Consider the following 20,170-nt stretch of genomic DNA (forward strand, 5'->3'; position numbering starts at 1 on the left):
TTGACGTGGTGGCGTTCATGTACACTTGCCACTCACTCGGAGCCTCCCCTCCCCCGGCCCGCAGGCACAAACCACCGGCTGCCCTGGGTTGCTGGGGCCAGTGCCCCGCCCACCAGGGCCAGAGAGCCTGCAGGCGGCTGCCAGGCACACAGGTGGATGCGTGCGTGCCCCGCGGCCCCCCATCCGTGGCCACAGCCCCACCCTTGCCCCTGTCTGGCGCCCAGGCTGCCCTGCTCAGACCTGGCCTCTGCAGGGCAGCCCCAATCCCAGGAGGATGTCACAGCCCGTTGGAGTTATACGTCTTTGGCTGCAGAGACGAACGCCTTCAACGCAAGGCAGGCGTGAGCTGTTCTCCCTTTCGTTCTCGTGATTCTGTGTTAAGATTCAGGGCAATAGGGGTGGACTGCTTCCATGCCTGTCCTCACAGCCATCACCGTTTAGACAGTGACAGAGATGCCAGCCTCGGGGGCTGCACGCGGTCCATCGGAAGAGGATGCACACGGTGGCTTGGAAGGGATCATGCAGGGGAAGGGTGTGTCCTGGGTGACTGGCATCACATAGGAGCCCCATGACAGTAAAGGATGCCCCTTGGGGGCCCTGCCAGCTGTCCCTGCATGGAAGCCCAAGGAGGGCAGTGTGTCCTGAGCTCAAAGAAAGACAGTTAGAATGTACAGGAGACGGGAGGCGCCGGGGGCCAATCTGGGGTTCCCAGCACTGTGCCCCTCTCTAAGAGAACCAGGATGCAGGACTGCGGGTGACTTTGTGTGTGTATGTGGCTGCTGACGACCTCACACCCTCCCAGCCTCCCCTCAAACTTTGTCAGGATGGCCCCTTTCTCTCCGGCAGGGGACCCAGCCCCCTGGCAAGTGCATTCCTTCCCAGGGGCAGTGGCTTTTAGGGGCTGGTCTGGCTCCGCAGATATCTGCATGTCTGGGTGTGCAGTAGAGAGGGATGGTGGCCAGAGGTGGACAGGACTGCTGGGCGTCCCACCCAGCCCACGCTTCTGTGGTCTTCGAGATGCACGCACCACTGGGGCGGGAGCACCCTGGGTGGACAGTCGGGGGCCGAGCGGGCAGACACAGTGCTGCCTCAGCTTCTCCAGGAGGAGACGTGCTGAGGGGCCAGGATGCTTTCAGGGCATTCAACACAAACATTTTTAATTCCCATTGGAATCAGAAGAAAAAAATGAACTTTCAAGGTCTAAGATTGTATTTGTCTTTGCGTGAATACAATTTTAAGAGAGAGTTTTGACCATTTTTGTGGAGGAAGAGGCCCACAAAGGCAACAGTGCCTAGGGCCTTATGAGGGGCACACGGCCAGCACTCTGGCGGGGATTAGGGTCTCCAAAGCGGGAGGTGGCCACTGAGCCACTGGACAGGTCCCACAGCAATGCCCCCACCCTTGCTCTCAGAGTCCAGGCCACACTGGCTTCTGAACAGGTGGCTGGGCCCTCGGGTGGGAGGAGGAGTGGGGGCAGGTGGGAGGGAGGCCTGGGGCTCCGGCCCCTCATGCCCTTGGCTCAGCTGGAGGGTGGAGGGCTGGGGGTGGGAGACACTTGTATCCCACAGACCCTCTATGTGTTGTATCTACACCTCCGAGATGCTGGGAGACCCCAGCCTGCAGCCCAGGGAGCTGTGGTCCAGTAAGGAGTTATAATGGGTCTGTAAAGAAGTGCGGTTTAGGAGAAATGTGGAGGGTTGCAGCAGACGGACTGGAGTGATCCTACTGCATGATGAGGAGTGGCCCCTGAGATGCACCTCCAAGGAAGGTCCCTGTCAGAGGGAGGAGGCTGTGAGAGACCATCTGACCACTGACCACAAGGAGAGGCCAGAGCATCCCGTAAACCTTGGTGCCCCTGACTTCCAGACCCGCTCTCCTGCCCCAGCGGACCCTTCCCGTGCCAATGCCTTCACACTGGCCTCACCCTTCACCGGGTGGCCTCCCGCAGGCCTCCTCCCTCTGACAGGACTTCTTCCCTACTGGCCCGCTTCCAGCTGTGCCCCCCCATACAGGGAGCACCCATCACCCACCACTCTAGTTGATTCTACCTCCAACATGCTGGGTGACTTCAAATGCGGCGCTTATCCCCACTGGGGCTCGTTTTCTCTTCTGTTAAATGGAACTCCTGGCCCAAGTACCTGATGTACAGTGGGTGCTTTATGCACAGTAGCAGCTTCGAGGAAGCATTGAGAGATCCACAGGTGTCGACCTTCACGCTGGGCTACTTTCTGACTCACTTTACAGGGCCCCTTCCCGCCCCTCCTGGCCCCTCCTGCTCTTCAAAGAGTATGCAGGGGACTTCTCTACCTGGCCCCAGGTCCACTTGACATTTTACTTCTTGCAGGCACTTTTCCCAGCAACCAGATCCGATTCTTCCAGAATCCCCATGGCTAATGGAGGAGTAATCCTGGTGCTCAGAACCCACTCCTTATCCTGGGAATGTGTGCACACCTGCCTCTCCAGGGGTGTGAGGAGAAGGCCAGGGGAGGGGTGGGGCTGAGCCCTGACCCCGACTCCAACGACCGCAGTGCCCCCAGGAGCATAGCAGAGCGCTGGCAGGGCCAGGGGGCAGAGGAAGGAGGTGCTCCTTCTTCATCTCCCCCAGCCAACACGCAGGGCTCAGCCTGGCCTGAAAGTGGGTGGGCAGAACCCCCAGGCGGGCTGGCCGGGTTGGGTGTGAGGGCGTGGAAGGGGGCACAGCCAGGTGGGAGGGGCAGCTGGCATCTGGCTCCCGCTGCCCGCCCAGACACATCTTGGCTGCCTTGCCTTTAATACCATCCCCACAGCCGAGGCGCAGCAGATAAAAACATGCCGGCTTTGGCAGTTCAGGCGAGCGGAGGGTGGATTATCAGGGCATTTAGAAGAAGGGGAAGGGAAGAGAAAGAGTGCGCGAGACGGGGAGACCACACAGGGAGACCGTGCGCGGAGCCGCGCAGCCATCTGCCACGACTTCACATGCTGCTCCGGAAACTGACAGACACTCCTTTAGCAAGGCCCAGGCCCGTCAGATGAGTCAATCAATCAAAAAAATTCTTATGAAACTTAATCATAGAGGGTCGTGTTAGGGAGTGGGGAACAGATTAAATTACCACGGTATTAGATACGGGAAATGATTTCTGTCAAAACCATCTTTACTGCAATTATAATATGTTAATTATGTATTTCATTAAGTAAGTGGATTAGAGTCTGCACAGATGAAATCATGTGGAGGCTCTGAGTCATTTGCCGAGCACGGTGGGAAGACTCCTGTGAATGGAACCCGATTAATTTGGAAAACTTTCACATGCTAAATGTGATTTTTTTCTCTTCTTTTGTGACCCCGGCCCCGGGTCCCAGTGGAGGAAGTCCGTGGGTCCTGGATTGCTGAAAGGATTGTCAAGCAGCCGCCTCCACCGCCGTGGGGTCTGCGGAGGAGGCCCGTGTGTGGGGAGTCTGTCAGGGAAGCGTTCCGCCTGGCTTCTCAGGACATCCAGTGGGCAAGGTGATGCAGCTGGCCTCCAAGGGGCAGGGGCCAGTCGCCTCTGCGCCCCTGCCCGTCTGCCAGCAAGATCTGGCAGAGTCCTCACCAGGTTCACAGCCAACAGGCAACCAGTGCAGAGAGAGGACAACCATGGGGAAGCCACTGCATGGCGTCCAGTACATAGGTTCTGGATACCTTGTGGTATGCTTGTGCCCTTCCCATTGACCTCGGGAGACCCCACACATTGGGAGGAGAGCTTTGAGGAGCTGAAGTGGAATCTTGTTGTGGTGCAGTAGGCTAGCCAGCTAGGGACAGGATGGCTCACAGCTCCAGGGCAGACACAACCAGATGTTTTACAGTGTTTATACCAAGCCAACCTATTTAATCCTCTCTCCCTTTGGGCCCCAGTGTGCTGGGTAACCACAGGGGAAGAGGGCTATTTAGCCAACTGGTTTTCAGGCACCATTGTCTGGAGGGCTGAAGCCATGAAATGGGCTAAGGGCAAACCTGGACTACCCAAGTCCCCTTGGACGACCATCGTGCGGTCTGAACAGACCTCCACAGGGGCCTCTCTCGTCCCCGCCAGAGCTCTGAGTCTGGTGAGACTGCCCATCTCAACTCCAATTCGATGACACAGAGCCCACTGAGGAGAGAACCCTCCGTCCCTCTGCAGCCCGCCCACCTTTTCGTCTCCGGTTCTGAACTTCTCCAGGATTTGAGGGGTATTTGAGCCATAAAGAAAAAAATAAAAGTTAATTATTTTTTCAAAAACAAGAGGTATCCAGCGCCCATGAATGTCCTGGGTGCCCGAGTGTGTGGTTATCAGGAATGACCACGAGGGAGTTTTGACAAAGGGGAGGAAGGCGCGGAGGCAGGCGGACAGGGCTGCCTGGAGAGCATGGCGGCGTAAGCGACGGGAAAAGGTTGGCTGATTTGATGAAAACCCCATCAGCCTCTCTGGGGAGATATTACTTTCCTCATTATTCCACTGATTGGCCTTATTTCATCTGAAGAATGCCACACATTCCTTACAGGCCTGGCGAGCCTCTTTAACAATATCCAGAAAAAAAGAATCCATCACCTCCTTAATCGAAACAACAAGGAAATTAACACGTCATCTTCTTCCTCAGGGATCTGTTGAGAGGTCCACCCCAAACCCCCTTCTTCTGACCCAGCCACCCACTCCTCAACCCCAAATCATCAAATCCGTGGCTTCAGTGTTGTGCACATAGGGTGATGGTGGGAGGAGTTTGTTCTCCGCCGATATGGCAGCAGCTGAGGATCTTTTAGAAATCCCATAAGGAGAACAAAGGCTCGGCTGGGACCCCAGCATCCCCTTTTGCACAGAAGCAAAATCCGAATGTGATTGGATGGCTCAGGAAGAGTGCAGCTTTCAGGGAGAGTTCGTCAGGATGCAGGAGAATCAGGTTTGTCGCTGATGCTATGTAGGGCTCCGCTTGCCAGCACAACAACAGGGAGGCAAGTACAAAACACACTTGTGAATTCAGACAGAGACTGGCGTTATCAATGGCCTGGAGCTTGCAATAACTGTTAATTAAGTGCATTTTTTTCATTATTCTTTAGCAAAGAGGTAAGATTTAATGATGTAAGTTAACAATGGATGATAATTTAAAGTGGTGACAATAGTTTAATTATTCACACACATACAAAAGTTAACTTCATAACTTATTTCTTTGTAGGAACAAGTTCATTTAAAATATTTTGAACTGTGCATACAATTATCACTTAGGCTCTTTCCTTCATGGCTTTGTGAAGACAAAGAGTCAATTCTCCATGTAAATTTCTCACTAGACAGTTCTACAGACGGAGAATTCTTGTCTCATAAAAAAAAAAGAAAGAATAAAGCAACTTCCCACCATTAAGCTTTGCCTAAAATTTCCTGAGGACTGGGGAACGAATGGTGGTTCCGCACGACTGTGTCCTTCCATTCAGATGGAGCCAAACTCCCCCAAACAAGAACGAGTGCGTGTGTGTGTAGATGTGGAGGCCGTCCCTGTTCTTTGTCAGCCCGTCCCAGAAGGCCTGCCTTTCCGTTTCTCTGATGACTGTCCAGAGTTAGGGACAGTGGGTATTTGTGGGGCGGGGGATGGGGGATCGGGGGTGATGGGAAAAAGAACAAATAAGTAGTGGAATTGGAGGATCTCCTCTTGAGTCCAGAGCCTGGGGATGGTCTTGGGATAATATAATTCTAATCTGACTGAATGCCAAAACACTTGAACTTTACCTAGGCTGTTCAGCTGTGCCAAAGCTCCAGGGCTCCAGGATGGAGTCAGCACCATTTCAGGGAACTGGGATTCCTGACGGGGGATGCAGCAGGAGCTCCACAATTATTCTACCCCTGCTGAATTGTCTGCCATGTACAAATGCAGGATGCAGCCATGCCCAGTGACCCGTCCATGTCAGGTCCTCACTTGCTCTTCGCTCTCTGCATGCTGCGAACCACCTCCATTGTTAACAGCCGCTCCAGGGGGCATCTAGTGCCCAGGGGAGAGGTGCCTGAAACACCATCACCAGACCTATATCTTCACGTCCTTGCCTTGAAAGGAAGCCTCTCAAAATCCAAGAACCAGAGAATTAAAACTACGCTTAGGTCAACACAGTGCCGGTGTTCAGATGAAAATACTGCAAGATCGTCAAACACATAGATGAATTTTTCAAGCCACCCAAAACCTGGATAATGTTGAACATTTGGATAATCAAATATAGCAACTCTATCCAGTCTCTCTTTTGGATGACTCACTGGACACTTTTATAGACTGGGAATTTTTTGACTACAATAATAACCATCCTGCCATTGAAGTTCAGCTGTTCACCGTGGCCTGGTGTCACATAGCTACAGCTGATGGTACTGTGTTATGTACGAGATAGTGATATGTAAAGACCAGTTTTTTACCAGACTGCTTTTCATAAAAAGATGTTTAAAAAGACTGGAACATAGCACTCAAGTTTCCTCCTAAACAATGAATGCTCTGGCCTACAGGCCTTCTGAGATCTGGAGACCCATTCTTCAAAAGAGAAAGACTATGCATGAAATTTAATCCATGCCCTCTCCTCTTAATCAGGTTACAGAGAGAGAGGAAGGGGTGGAAGGACCTGCCATTGAGCTGAGAGTGAAATGCCACCGGGGTCTTTGGGACCCTATCAAAGGCTGGGACCCTGAGACCTGTGAGGCCTGGCTGGTGCTTAATAACGAGCTTCTGTAGTTTGCTGACCAGAAACCTCCTCACTCGTTAAAGTCGCTCCACACACTAGGTACTCTCTACCGCTTGCCTCTCTTTTATTTGTGTTGTAATTATCACCAACTACTCTTTTTTTGTTGGTTTTACTTGTTTATTGTCTGTGTTCCCATCCAGAATGTGAGCTCTGCGCAAGCCAAGGATTTGCCCTCCTTGTTTATGATGGTAGCACATGCTTAAAACGGCGCCTGGCCCGTGGTGGGTATTCAGGAAATAGTCCTTGAACACATGAGTAGATATGTGTTTATTCAGTTTGCTGGTTGTTAGGTAATCTTTCTTTCCCTTAGTCTAGTAGATGTGTTGACATAACTGAACTGATAAAGGGGTTACAAGAGGGTAACCAGAGTGTTGGCCCGAATTCTTTGCCCTCCCTACATTCAGCCCTTTGCCATATGGGTTTGTAGCTCCTCCCATTAAAGGGGTGGAACAGATCTACCCACCTGTTGGCCTTGTGTTTGACTAAGAGACTGGCTTTGGCCAATGGAATGAGGTGGAAGTGACATGGCATCAATTCTGAACCTCAGGCTTGAGGGGCCTTGCATGTTTCTGCTCACCTCTTATCCTTCTGCCATCACCCGGAGAAGAACACACCCAGGCCAGCCTACTCGTCCCAGAAAGACAACGCAAAACAGCGCGAGACACTGAGAACAGAGGCGCCCAGCTGAGCCCTGCTTAGATGGCCAAACCCCAGCCAACTCATGGCCACGTGAGCTATATAAATGGGATTGCTGTGTACCATTGATATTACATTCTTGTTTGCTATGCAACAAAGCACGGCCATGAATGATCTTCTTCTATCTCAACTGTGTGGCAACCAGTCCCCTGGGTGGATGAACCTGCACCTGTGACACTGAGTTGGCCCAAATGACCAAAGCAGGCATACCCATGTCCAAGCCAGGACATCTGCCCTTCATCCCTCGGTGCACAGCAGGGGAGACAGAAGAGAATCACTCCCACAGAGTGAGCCCCACTAAGTGCCAAGCACTGTCCTCTGTACTTCCCAGCCATTATCTCATTTAGTCCTCACAGCTACAGGGTCCCCGCTTCACAGGTGAAGATGCTAGCCTTGCTGAGGGGACACCACTTTGTCCTGGCCCCACACCAGGGAGAGAGGTCCTGAAAGAGTCTTTTGACTATGGGCCTCAGAGAGCACCCCGAAGAGAAGGATCAAATCTGTTTGGAATCAGAGTAAATGGGCAGAAAAGCAGTGCTAACCCACCAGTGGGGCCAATCTCCCCCACTCTCCACACCCACTCCAGTCCCCAGAGTGGCCAGGTAGCTTTGGTCCCATGCTCTCACAGGGACTATGCCACTTGGAAGAAGAATATTTGTCCTGGAACCCTTTGCATTCCTGTTTTTATTTGCCTTAGATAACCCCCTCCAACAGGGAGCAGCACATTCCATAAGGGACATTGGAATTGTGCCTTCAAGATGACAGCATTTTTAAAACAAAGGAATAACCAAAAGTCCAATTTGTTTCTGTTTTTAATTTTAATTTGTAGGTCCATTTCTACAAAACCTGTAAAACTGAACTAAATTGGGAGAAATTATTCAATATTGTGTAATTGGTAATTCGTATCTGTCAATTTTACATAGATATTAAGGTAATCTGAATCATTTTATTCAAACATTTGGTTAATAAATATATTATTGAATTTGGGTGTGTATACACATATGTATACATGCAGATTGTGAGTTTAGCCATTGAAGAATTAGCACGAGGTGAACAAGCCTGTTTTGTCACCAACGGCCTCCAGATAGGACGGTCCAGCAATCCTAACACGCTCCTCACGGCCCCTCCCAGTTACGCCAACTTCTTTCTCCCGAATGCACCACCTTATTTCTTATGACACAAGACTTGTGTTTTTCTTCTTTTGAATTTGATATGAATCTAATCACACGGTATATCTTCTTCAGTGTCTGGGTACTTTTACGTAGCGTTATGTGTGTGATATCCATTCCTGCTCTTCGGGAGTCTGAGCGTTGTGATTACTAGGTAGTAATCTGTTGTTAAAACATACCACAGTTTAATTGTTTCTTTGCCAGGCTCTCCAGACACGGTTTTGCTATATGGAAGTGATTGTCCCTTTGAGAAATGGAATAATTGTGACTTGCATTGGATGATACATTTTTCTGTATCCTGGGCCCTCATTCATTCATTCATTCATTCGACAGATTTCTGTTGAGTGCCCACCATAACCCAGGCAGCCCGGTCGGGCCTGAGGGTCCAGAGCTGTCCTCTTGAATAGGTGCCCCTTTAGTTTGGAAGCGTTTCAGAATAGACACCCTTTGTCATCACTGCTTGAGATGGCTTTCAGACAAGAGTCCAAAGCCTCAGCTTCTTCTGCCCCTCACGACTTGGCATGCGTCCTGCCCTCCAAACCTCCTATTGTCACGTGCAGGTCCCCTGCCCTGAATGCCCCCTCCATTTCCCTGCTTGGAAAGAGCTTACTTGTTTCAAAGATACCAATCCAAGGGCCTTAGTGATGCTTAATTTGATGGGTCAATTTGACTGGCTAATGGATGACCAGATAGCTGGTAAAATGTTATTTTTGGGTGTGTCTGTGAGGGTGTTTCTAGAAGAGATTAGTATTTGAATCAGCAGACTGACTAAAGCCGATGGCCCTCATCCATGCCCATGGGCGTCATCCAATCTGTTGAGGGCCTGAATAGGACAAAAAGGCAGAGGAAGGGCAAATTTGCTCTCTGTTTCAGCTGGGACATGCATCTTCTGCCCTTGGCCATTGGCTCTTTGGTTCTCGAGCCTTCAGGCTTGGATTGCATTCCTCACACCACTGGCTTTCCCGGTTCTCCAGATGGCAGCGCGTGGGACTTCTCAGCCTCCGGAATTATGTGAGCCAATTCCTATTTTATATATATATTTGTATTTTTTTATTTACATAAATTTTTTGCTATGTATTACTAGCAAATATATACATATATAGCAAATATATATATATATGTATTTTTATACATATATAGATGAGTCGTGTTTCTTTAGAGATCTCTGACCGATACCGCCTTAGCGCCCAAGGGACCTTCTCCAACTCCCGGGAGCAGAGCCCATCACAAGCCCCTTGGTGATGCCGTTGTGAATGATATATGCTCTACTGCATTTGATGCGCACTAAGCATTCGTCCTGAATGGCGATCTAACCATCACATCACATGCATTTCTTTTACCTCACCCATTGAAGTGTGCACCTCTTGAGGGCAGGGGCCATATTGTAGAAACCTCAGCTCCTGGCACATGGTAGATATACAATAACAATAAATGAGCAGATGTTAATCAAGTATTTATTCTGCTTACTGTTCATTATTTGTCTACCTCCCATAGATTGTGTGCTCCAAGAATACAGGAAATTTTATTAGTTGCATTCAATGATGTATCATGAATACCTGAAATAGAGTCTGATACACAGTAGGTGCTTCAAAGATATTGTGAACTGAACGAATGGCTGGGAGCAAAGAGAGAGTGAGATCTTTCAGAACTCTGGTAACAATAACGCCGTCTCCAAATGTCGTGCCTTTTGCTGAAGGAGCGTCTTCCCGATTTTAATGGTCGCTGTTCTCCGTATAAAAAAAGCCAGGATCCCCCTGGAGTGCCAGGACCTCCCACCTGCGGCAGTCCTGGTTGGTCAGGAACACAAGCAGATATCAGACAACCGCCCAGGGTGCCTATTCAAAGAGAAGGCGCTTTCACTCCTGGATCATTATCCTCCTGCAGAAGTACAAAGATCTTTATGGAAGCACCGTCTCCTCTGGTGATCACACCTCTGGAAATGATGTTATAAGGCCAGGAAATTGATTTCCTGCATTGCAAAATCATTCCTGGGGTCATCAGTGTCAAAGCCAACTGGTTCATGGATTTCCTTTTTTTATATAAGTTAAAGTGCAATATTTTTTATGAGTTAAGGCTAAAAGATGTGATGAAGTAAAGGTTCCTCTTTTGAGTAAGTGTCATGGCTTTACATGGGCAGCCAGCCTCGGCCCCAGCCTTGGTCATGATGCATGGAATTGATCTCCACCATACGCAAGAAGAGGAAAGTGACTGAGCACATGGGACAGGCCTGGCAGGCACCTTCTGCTACCCAGTCTGACCAGGCCAACAAGTCCCTCATGTAGTGGCTACAAGATTGAAGGGAAAACAGGCAGTTTCCTGCCTGGCAACAGAGTGGTAAATTGGTATGACCATTTTAGAGAGCAGGCTGGAGGTAGGGATCAAATCAAAAATATGCTCACACTCTAACCCAGCAGTCTTCTTTAGGAATTTAATTTAGGGAAACTCTTGCAGATGCACAGAAAGACCCGTGTGAGAAGTGCCTTACAAGGATGCTTGTAACACAGGGAAATGAGAACAAGATATTTAAGGTCAATAGAGTAATGGATAAACAAAATTCTAGCTATATTCAAAGAGTGGAGTACAATACAGCAGCGAAAATGGATGAACCAGGATAAGAGGGGGCAAACTGTGGGTGGCAGGCCAAATCTTGTCTACACCTGTTTTTGTAAATAAAGTTTTATTGGAACACAGCTACACCCATCCACTCACATACTGCCTTTGTCTGCTTTTGCCATAGACAGGTGGAGTTCACTAGTTGTCACAGAGACTATACGGCCCGCAAAGCCTAAAATCCTTACCATCTGGCCTTTTTCAGAAAAACTGTTCTGATTCCTTTTTAAATAAGGCTGTAGAGCTCACCACGGCAGGAGAGGAAAAACAATGTGAGAGAAAAAGGCAGATTGTGGCGTGATTCATTTCAGCACCATTTATGTGAATTAAACACAAGAATATATGGCTACGCACGTTAAGTATGTGGAAATGGCACGCATGCACTGAAAGTCTGTCACCCTGGTTTCTAACCCTAATTGCCTGGGGAGGGCCAAAGGGGAATGCACTGGGGTGAGAGGAATCAAAGTGTTCACGAAGATAATCACTCATTTCCTCTATTACATAGACTTGGAATGGAGACGCCAAAATGGTGCTCCCACGTTGGGTGCATGGAGTCCCCAGGGTGCAGGTTTTGGTGAGCGACGTATGGGCTACATTTGAGCCCCTAACCCCCGCCCCCATCTTGCTCTGTGCTCCCACTCCCGGCACAGTGAACAATCTCATCAACTATAAGTGACAGCTCATTGGAGGACTAAAGTTCGGGCAGAACAGCATCTTGTAGACAAATAAATAATCGGAATTTATAACAGAAGTGCATACTAATATATAATTCAGAGTGTCGTGATTGTGTTTCCCCACTGCTAACATCACCCACACAAAGTCCCTGTGGGGCTATCAAAGATGGCACGACTTGAGATGACATAACCCTCGCCACATGTGGCTGTCGAACACTTGACATGTGCCTAGGCCCAAATAAAACGTGCTGTCAATGTAAAATGCATGCTGGATTTCAAAGTCTTAGTACAAGAAAAAAGAAGGTCACATATCTCCTTAATAATTGCCATCTTGATTAATTTGAAATGATAGTATTTGGTATATCAGTGTATTAGTTTTCTATTACAGCTGTAACAAATTACTGCAAACTATGTGGCTTAAAACAACGCCAGTTTATTATTTTATATTTTGTATGTTAGGAGTCCAATACAGGCCTTACCAGCCTAAGACTAAGGTGTCAGCAGGGCTGCATTCCTTTCCAGAAGCTACTGGAGAACCTCCTGCCTTGCATTTTCCAGCTCCTGCGGGGCTCCCGCGTTCCTTGGTTCATCTTCCATCTCCAAAGCCAGCAAGAGCTGGTCAAGTCATTCTCACATGGCATCACTCTGACCTTCTCTTCTGCTTCCCTCTTCACTTTTAAGGACCCTTGCGATTACACTGGGCCCACCCAGACAATCCAGATAACAGCGTATCCTGAGATCAGCTGATTAGTGAACTCAGTTCCATCTGCAGCCTCAGCTCTCCTTTGCCATGTAACATAACACATTGACAGGTTTTGCACATCTTCGAAGGAGTCTCTATTTTGCCTATCATAATTGGGCTAAATAAAATATGTCATTACATTAATTTCACCTGTTTCTCGTGCTTTGTAATGCACTTACAAGTAGACGTCAAGTTGCCCGTGCAGCTTGCACTCCCTTTCTATCGAGCAGCGCGGCTCCAAGACAACGTGTGGAGGTTCTTTGCCAACTATAAAGTGTGTCGATGGCAGGGACGTTAATTCGAAGAAAATGTTTTCCACGAAGGCACTCTTGAAGGTAGCAGAAACACACCTCACCCCAGGGACATAAATAATACCAACCACAGCTCATGTTTATTGTCAGGCCCCGTGCTTAGGTATTAATTCATTTCACCTTTCCATTAATCCTGAGACAGGGACTGTTGTTGTTTACAGATCACAGGCAAGGCTGCTGAGGCACAGAGAGGGTCAGTAATTTGCCCAACGTAACACAACTGACAAGTAGGAGTAGGGTCCCAGCGCTGGACTCTGGAAGCTTCCGCTCCGAGGACTGTGCGTGTGTGAAATGTCAGTTTGCATTCCAGGATGCGTGAAGTGTGCTTGTTCTAGATACAACTGGCAGAGGCTCTCCGCCAAGAAACCTCCCTCTCCGCCAAGAAACTGCAAGTGACACCTTTTCTTGGTGCACCCCGACAGTGTGATACCCCTGGTGTGTAACGCCCTGACCGCAAAGCAAGTTTTCCCTGGATGCTTAGTCTTGCGCTGTCCCTCCACATGCTCTCTGGGGACCTGAGTGTGGCACACTTTCCGTGGGAGTGATTTGTAGCCCAACAGCTACGTGACAAGGCCTCAACTTCCAAGAGTCTCGAATGGAAGGGCAGTTTGATTACACATATACAGATATATATATATGCACATATATATACACACAGATAATTTAAATATCTCTATATATAGTTAAAATATTTGTATATGTTCGAATGCAGATATATATTTTAAATATCTTTTTATATACACTGATATGTGTGTGTGTAATTTTTCATGCATTCCCCTGCTTTTCTCATTTATTTCATCCAACTCCTTCACTTCTCTCAAATGATATTTCTACAGCTCAAGATTTCTCTACGTAGTTCCAAAGTCAGGGAAATTTTATGTGACATTTCTTTATATGCTCCTTGGTATTTATATGCATGCATATATATATATATGTATATATATATATATACACACGCACACACACTCCTCGCATGGAATAGCCCCTGATCACCACATGGGTGTGAATATCTATGTCTGTGACTGTGTACATACATATAAGTATATCCGTACTACCGAAGCGAACATGTTAACATTATTTGGGTGATGCTAGGTTCTAGATCTCTGACACTGACGTGGTTTGCTACAGTATATTTACCCAAACCCCTCACAGATTAAGGAACATGCATACCTGGAATTATATTTACTGTCTTACTCTTCCTGATTTACTCTCTGCTTTACCTCTAGTTAGGCAAATGCAACATTTGGACCACAAGGGATGTTTTCTGGAGCTGTGTCTGTAGCTTCTAGGATCTGGACACCCTCCTGGCCACCTCTCCTCTGGGAGCTTCTTGCCTAATGACCACCTGGCCCTGATACGCAGGGTCCAATTAGGCAGGTCTGCAGTCGCATTTTTGGAATCGAACTATTTTGTTCTTTAGCTAGACTTTGGCAAATGCTTTCTGCAAAGCGCCAGATAGTAAATATTTTAGACTTCGCAGGCTGCATGATCTCTGTTACAACTCAACTCTGCCATTGTAGGGCGTGAGCCATAGACAATATGTAAATGGATGGGCATGCCTGTGTTTCAACAAAACCATCTCAAACACAGGCAGTGGCTCTAGGTTTGGCCTACTGGTCTACTGGCCAACCCCTGCCATACTCCAGCGTGGGTTTTATTTCTGGATACTGTAGGTCATTTTCATATATGTCTGGTCGATGTGCCTGCTGAGTATTTTAGAGCCCAAAGGACAGGGAACACATTGGTGGCTGTGCTCAAACATGATTAGGTAGGGAAGCCGAGGAGGTAGCTCGCAGCATCATTACATGCCTACCTAATTCTTTCTCCAAGGACCTGTGAGCTCCTTGAAGACAGAACTGTGTCCCCTTCATCCATCCCCAGCCCCTAGCACTGTGTTGGGCACACAGTCGTCCTCAGTAATCATTAAGGGAATTAAACAGCACTGTGAAAGACCTCATTATAATTAGATAGGATTTTAAGACCTTAAGTACAATATTCATTCAAGACTTTTTCAGAAAGTGAAGATGACATTCTCAAAGGGACAATTTAAATGCCACTATTATCTGACTGTCAGATGAAATGACAACTTACGTTAGTCTTGCAAATAGGGGAGAAAAAGTTATCTCCTGGCCCACCAAAATTGTTTTCAAACACTTGAATGAATTAATGGATAAATGGATAATGGCTTTTCTCCAACTTTCTCACATTTTCCTGGGTCATGGAGAGCTGGCAATCTTGCCCCTTTTCCCTCTTCCACCCCCTGGCACATACCACTTTCTGATCATGGAATTTCTTGACCACTGAGACCAGAGAAAGCCTCAGAATCCTGGTCAATCCCACTATCCAAGCAGCCGTTCAGGATCGGTCAGAGTTAACCTGTCTACAGAATCTCTTTGTTGTCCCGTTTTCTGTGTGCTCAGCATAGGTCAGGTCAGGCAAGATTAACCCAAAGTGGCGAGGTAACAAGGAAAGAAGGCACAGCCAGGAATGTCAGAGAAAGTGCCGTCGGCACTCAGAGAGACCCCAAGACCTGGTGTTCTTGGGGAGGAAGTAGTCATTCCTTTTCCTTTGAGTACCTACGGTGTGCCAAGGCCCCACTGCACCACACAGCAGCCAGTGAGGTAGGCTGCTCCCACTGTCTAGATGAGAAAACTGCTTCCTAACAGCTGAGAGGGATAACCACGACTGAGGGCGTGAAGCTGTGGAGCCCGGGAAGGTGGACTCAGCGGGGTCCTGAGGGTGCCAAGGGAGATGTGATGGCTGATTCTATGTGTCAACTTGACTGGCCATGAGGTACCCAGATTCAACATCATTTCTGGGCGTGTCTGTGAGACATTAGCATGTGAATCGGTGGAGAGTCAAGCTGACTGCCCTCCACAATGCAGCAGGCATCAGCCAATCCACTGAGGGCCTGAATAAGCAAAAAAGAGGAGGAAGGAAGAATTTGCCCTTTTTCTTGCCTCACAGAGTGAGCTGGGACACTTCCTTTCATCTTCTCCTGCCCTTGGACTGGGTGGATGCTGTCGGCTCCCCTTGTCCTCAGACCTTCAGACTTAGATGGAACCACCCCACCAGCCTCCTGGGGCTCCAGCTTTCACAGATGGAGATCATGGGACTTCTCAGTCTCCAGAATCATGCGAGACAATTCCTCACAATATCTCTCTCTATATATATATATATATTTTTTTTTCCTGTTTCTCTGAGGAACCCTGATACAAGAGGCAAGCTAGTGGGGCCCTATAGAAGGGACAAGCTTCCATGTAGGCAAGTGTGTTCTTAGGCCCGTCTGGGGATCAGCCTGGGAGAATCCGGGTGTGCATGTTTTAGATGGATGGATGGATGGATGAGTGGAAGGGTGGAAGAAGGGATGGGTGGGTGAGTGGGAAGACGGGTGGGTGGGTGGATGGATGGATGGGACCAGATTAGCTAAAGCATAATGTTTGAGGTGGGGTTGGTAGCATTAGGCTAAAAAGATAAGATGACTCCAATTACGAAGGGCTTTGAATGCCAATTTTCAGAGTTTGGATTTACTGTATAGTGGCATGTGGGGAAGTATGGCAGGTGTGGCCAGGGAGTAAAATTACTGGGATGATGCTTTAAAGGATGAGGATGGCCCCAGGAACCTGAATTAAAAGGACACCCCTGGAGGGAAGAAGAGCTGTGCAGGCACCGTCCTCAGTGCTTTATGGTCCTCTGCTCACCTAGTCCGCACAAGGGACCTAGGAGGTGAGCGCATTTTTGTTATCTCCACCCTGCAGTGAGGACACAGAGAGGATAAGGAGCCCACCTGAGGTCGTGCACACAGCAGATAGGTGGCGGAACTGGGAGTCTCTGTGGGCAGCCTGGCTCCAGAGTCCAGACTATCTACCCCAACACCCTCCTAGTCATCAGCCAGTGGCCCAGAGGACAGCAAAATGAACAGGTGTGTGGCAGGAGGGTGCAACCAGCGAGGTGTCAGGTCCATAGCTTCTTAGATGATTGACTTGGAACATCACAGTATTGCCCATAGAAGCTTGAATTCACCGCTCTTCAACCTTCTGACCCCCAGGGGCCCTGACACTTCTCCGAGCTCCTCACACTCCTCTCTGGGGGGAAGGAGAGGGCACCTCTGCAGCCCAGGGGCTCCTTTCAGGACAATTTCACAGCAAGCCCTTCCCTTCCCTCCAGACTGAATGATCATGGATGTTGCAGGGTGTGACCTGCGTCTCGCAGCCCCGGTGAATGTCTGCCGATTCTCCAGTCTTGTCATTTAGACTCTGCCTCCCTCACTTGCCCCTTAAGACCTGCCGGAGTGGGCGAGGTATGCGTCCTGACCAGGAAGCGAGAGTCACACATGGGGCCTTTCACATACACTCAGCCTTTCCAGACTTGGCGGGGCATGGGGTGATGCTGGGGACAGTGGACACACAGAGCTAGAAATCTCCCCAGATGGAGAAAAAGCCTTTGACCCAAAGTGAGTTGTGTTTCAAGACCAGTGTTCCCTGGGCCCTGCCTTGGCAATCAGTGAGAACCCTAATGTGTTGCAAAGGCCACTTCTGTGTCCCTCAGTGTGGACCGTGGTTTGTGAGGGCTTCACAATTAGAGACCAGGTGAAGGCCCCACCACTCTGCTCGTGCTGCCTGCCCACCCAGCACAGACCACTGTTGCCACTGCTCCTGAGAGCTGCCAAGGGACCCTCAGGGCCCTGCAGCCCAGCTCCTCTCCAGGAGGTATGGGGGTTGGTATCCTCTGTCCACCCAGAACTTAGTCTTCTTGAGGGTCCCAATGCCACACTGGGCCTCTAGGAGGCGCCTGACAAGAGCCACCCAAAGGATGAACATTTCAGGTATGCAGGATTTAATACCTAACCATTAATTAATAAGCACATGAATGAACACTAACATTTCTCTGTGGAAGTGACCTGCTGGATACTTCTCTAAACATTTCTCAGACGCTAGGGCCGAGCACAGTGCTGACACAATACAGGCACTCCATAGATATTTGCTGAATAAAGGAATGAATGAATGAGCGAAGAAGCACGAGGCTGGGAGGCAGTCTCTTGGCCCAGTCTAAGCTCTTCCATCCCTTGTTAGATGAACCTCGGGAAAGTCACATGGCCCTCTCTGGGCCTCAGTTTCTGCAGTCCAGGGGGCAGTGAGCAAGCGAGTTCAGACCCTCAGGGCCCCGCCTGCGTTTCAGCTGTTGTCCTGGCAGTTCGCTCACAGTGATGGGTGCAGCCCCCGGTGCAACCGAGCCCACTCTTGTTCGCCCACTGTGGCAGCCATGGAGGTTTGTTTCCCTCCTTGAAACAGGACACCAAATGGTTAAGGCACCACCCATCGTCTTTGATTTATGAAGTGGACGATTGGACCAGGAAGCACAACACAGACAGCCCTTCTCACTTGCAGGGGGAGGCCCCAGAGAGCAGTAAGTCTGTGTCCACAAAGGCGCAAGGCAGCCCTGGGCCTCGGCTGTGCTGGAGAGCCCATCCTGCCGCGCTCGTCCCAGGGGCAGTGCCAGGGCCTGCTCTGTGCCCGGACAGAGGTGGCTTTGTCACCTGGCCTCTGCTTCCCTCCCAGCCCTGGGACCTCAGCTGTCCACCGTTTGCCCTGGGAGCTGGAGTGCAGCCCTGCCCCGGTCGCTGCCTAGCGCAGCCTTTCAGCATCTGCCAATCTATCAAGATTCAGCTACCGCTGTGAACCCATCAACTCCATGGAAAGGAAAAAAGGACCCCTCACCACAGCGATTATTTATCCTGGCCTGAACTTCAGGTGACCTCTCCCAGTTCCACAGAAGTTGCAGTCGGGAGCACCTTGGTGTGCAGGATTTTTTTTTTTACCCCTTTCTCCTTTTAACAAATACAATTTTTTTTCCTGCTACATGACCCTCTTTTGCAAAATTTTCCCTTGCAAATAGATCTTTGGGTGGTCCATAAGCCATGATAGGAGTGCAACATGGGCCTGGCAAGACAGCCCCTTTTACATGAAGAAGTCATTAAAAAGAAAACCCTGTGACCTCCTGGGGATGCTTCAGGGAGACCTGAGCAGATCACCCGCAGGCCAGCTCTCCCCTCAGATGGAAACGGGGGCCGTTCTGCACCAAAGGCTCCGCCGTGACCTGGGGGATCCAATATTGTAAACCCCGCCCGTGTGTGTGTGTGTGTGTGTGTCCCTGAGTCGCAGGAAAACCCGGCTGCAATAAGGGTTATGAAGGGTGTAGCTCCCTGTGTAAATTTAAAGTGACCTAAGGGACATAATTACATAAATCTCATCATGAGACAATATACTTTTTATTTGTTTGAATTTTATTTGTATTGGTAAAACTGACCTGAAACTGACACAAGTTTATTAGAAAAAGGACTCTGTAAAAACAAGTGGGCTGGTCTTCTTACTTAAGATGGATGTGCCAACTTCTAGTATGATTAGAGAAATGGATAACTCACTAACATCTGTGCAAACCACAATAAAAAGGGATTTAGTGTTACCCCAAGGAAGGCAGGAGAGGCTGTCTGTCCATTAAACGCTTTATTACAGTGCCAGCAGCTTTTTTCTAATTCAGTTATTCCTGCACAGCGCTCAGCACTCTGACTGCCTGTCATCCCACCAGACAGTGCTTGGGGCTGGGAGGTTTTGTGCAAGGTAGGTGACAATCAAATGAGCCACTGAGAAGAGAGGGGTGCCTGACCCTCGTGAAGGATTAACTACAGAAAGTGAGTGTGATCATGTCACACCATTACTTAGAATTTTCACAGTCAATTTCTGAAAATATGAGATAAGTTCTTAAAGAGGCAGCTTTCTCAGGAGCTCAGCCGACCTGGTGGGGTTTTGCTCCATGCTGCATGGCAGGGAGGCTGGAGGGCTGGGGCCTGCTGGGGAGGGGGCATGGCCTGCACCCTGTCCGCCATGTGTAGGGCGTGCTGGAGCCAGGCCCTGGGGCCGTTCGTTTCCAGGAATGATGCAGCTGAGAAGGAAGAAGGAGGAGAGGTGCCTCCTGGGACCAGTATGCCCTTTCTTCCTCTTCCCCTGCATCCCGGAGTCTAGCCTCCCCTGGAGGAAGCCAGGCCGACAGGCACAGCCCTGTGCGGATCATGCCAAGCGTGGATTGGCAGGAAGTCTTTCCAGGTCAGCTGCCTGAGGTGCTTGAGCCGGTTTGGTGCCAGGACGAAACCTCTGCCTCCTGCAGCCACCACCACCATCAGCATGGTCTTCCCCAGAAGACGACATGCCCCTCTCCCGCACGACCTCACAGTCTGACAGCCAAGCAGACCACATGCCGTAACATCCACTGTGTGCGCA

Source organism: Equus caballus, chromosome 10 (genome assembly GCF_041296265.1).
Source record: "Equus caballus isolate H_3958 breed thoroughbred chromosome 10, TB-T2T, whole genome shotgun sequence".
In the NCBI taxonomy this organism is placed as follows: Eukaryota; Metazoa; Chordata; class Mammalia; order Perissodactyla; family Equidae; genus Equus; species Equus caballus.